Here is a 2633-nt window from a genome sequence, read left to right as displayed (position 1 = left end):
ATGCCTGCTGAGAACCAGAAAAGCCACAGAAAATGAACTTCCAGAGGGATTCCTCGAAGAGTACATTGGAACAGGATTAGGCTGTATTGGCAGGATAGCTTTTTCCTGGTTTATACAGTTTCTGTTTTTAGGAAAAAGTAAGACCGGCTCAAGCCTTTCACAGAAGTTTGTGTTGGCCACCTCTTCTCTGAACACTGATACATGCCAGTCCTGCTTTGTGAGAGAAGATGCGTACTCAAGTTGAAGGTACAGAAACACCTCACAGCCCAAGATAAGAACCAAACACTATGACATGAGGCGTGCTACAAACACAGTTCAAAACTCCAAAAGCTGCAGACACACTCTGCAATGAAGTTGGAACTAAGAAAAAGGCTGAAGTGTGTTTATTTCAGTGCAGAATTTTTAAAAGTTCATGAATAAACTTGAGATGGTTCCTATAAAAGTTGCTCAAGGCCTCACCATCTTTGGAGGAAATAGGGTTTTCTTTCTGAGCTTCTCCATATAGCTGGAGTAATCACCCCCCAATTTTTCTTTATTATACCTTATATTTCATTGGAGAACAAAAAGCATTTTACAAACTTGGTATTAACTGCAAGTTATAATCTTTGTAACACAGCACATCACTGGAAATACTCCAGATGACATTTTTGTATCCAATATAATGCGAGCTAAAGTTTGGTATTGGTTCCCTATAAAGTTCTCTGAGGAAATTAGCACCCAAAAAAACTTGACAAAGTAAAACTGCCAGCTCTTACATTTATAAAAGTACTGTTCATAACATAATTTCAGCCACATATCCAGGATATCTCTGGCTGCTTCCTCAGTTCTGTTACTACCACATCCCAGAAATAATTTGACTAAAAATAGAAACTTACACTAGAAACTGTAGAGTTGGGCAAGACAACTACTGTTGCAGTTATCTTGTAAGACAACATACAGAAAGGGCAACTGTGGCTGAGAAGATTTCTTAATCCGAAAGCCTTTCTGTTTACCAATGCCTACAAATTTGTTTGCTAAGAACATCAGCAGTAGGCTTCAGGTTGCCTGAGGTTGGCAGGCTGGCTTGAAGGAACACAAAGCTAGGGAAGAACTGAAGTGGTAGTTACAACCACCGTATCATTAGCATAGGATGTACGAGAGGATTATCAGAGACATCTGGGGTTCCCAGGTGTCTGACATGCTTGTGTTTCATTACCTACAAACTTCTCTTTCTGAGAACATTATGATTCTCTGCTTTCAAAGCCATGGAGCATTGCTGATGAACTGCGAAGAATCTGCGTGCCATGCCATGGGGGCGACACACAATGTCAATACCAGGACCCTGCCCAGCCCATGCTGCTCAGCTGAAACAAAATTAGAGCTTCAGACCAGATTCTGCAACCCCCTGCCTCAAAGCAGGATGTACAGATGAGGGCCAGAAATCAGGCAAATTACTCAGAAAAATAAACATTAAAAAGGTGTTTGGTTTTCTTAAACCAGATTTCAGAGTTTACAATACATCAAGTTTTAAAGTGTTCAAGGACGTTTTTCCCCAGAAAGACAAGTGAGAGGCTGTCTGGCCCAAGGAGAGTTCCTATTAAGGCTGGCAGTGGAACAGGCGCTCAGTATGCAGAGCTGCACCAGCCCGAGTGCACTCCTGGAAATCAGACGGCTCTGCTTTCTTAAGGGAAACTCTCAGGAATGCATCCATCTAACTGGAACAACACAGAGCTGCTGTTCTACATATTTGGTAACATTCTTATTTAAATACTTCTTCAAAAACAATTTCCTGCCTTTAAAACTGTCTAAAAACAGTTTTATATATATATATATATATATAAAAATATAAATATAACCAGACAGTTAAAAAACTTTAAAATGGTATATAACAGGAAGAATTACACATGACTCTTATGTATCCTTGCTTTTACAGAACAGAATTGTTTGCTTAGTCATATGTGACTGGCAAATTATGTGATGATTTCTGTTTAAAACTCATTTAAAAGACATACAATCTGAAACTTCAAACACACTTGAGATAATGGTTCCATTCATGGTAAAAAGCTACAAAACCAAACTCGGTCAAGGGAACTAGTTTTTGATCTCTCTCCCCTCTAAATGTGTCTGGAAAAGACATAATTTAACTTTCCTGTATCTACACGGTTTTCCACCACACTTATTTCAGACCTCTCCATCAAGAACCTAAGAGAGAAGCTCTGCACAATTTGGGAAGTTAATGGGTTCAGGTTAGGGATAAAAGGAAAGAATGCTCAATGTATCTCTCCCTGGAAACATGCTGACAGTTAATTCTCTGCTTTCATAGAGCAGCATCCTGCCTGCTGTCTGATGATGAACTCTGCTTTGGTGGAAGGAGGAGTGACAGGAAAAACACTGAAAAACAAATTACTTGTTAGGTTTCTACACTAGACCTGTGCTTTCCTTAAAAGCCGTTTCTCTGTTTTAGCGTTCTACTTGGATATTGTATATCTGTCTGTGGTGTGTCAGTCTCCAATTACCAGCAAAATAGCCTTTGAAAATCTATAGCAAGATGTTTTGATGAAAAATACAGGTAAAAGTCCAATGAGATCATTAGCAGCACTGAGCATGTTCTCTTCACATGCCAAATGAAAGTTATTTACATCTTCAGATTAAAG

Source organism: Phaethon lepturus, unplaced genomic scaffold (genome assembly GCF_000687285.1).
Source record: "Phaethon lepturus isolate BGI_N335 unplaced genomic scaffold, ASM68728v1 scaffold8872, whole genome shotgun sequence".
Classification (NCBI taxonomy): domain Eukaryota; kingdom Metazoa; phylum Chordata; class Aves; order Phaethontiformes; family Phaethontidae; genus Phaethon; species Phaethon lepturus.
The sequence above is the reverse complement of the archived record's forward strand: the minus strand, read 5'-3'. Positions refer to the sequence as shown.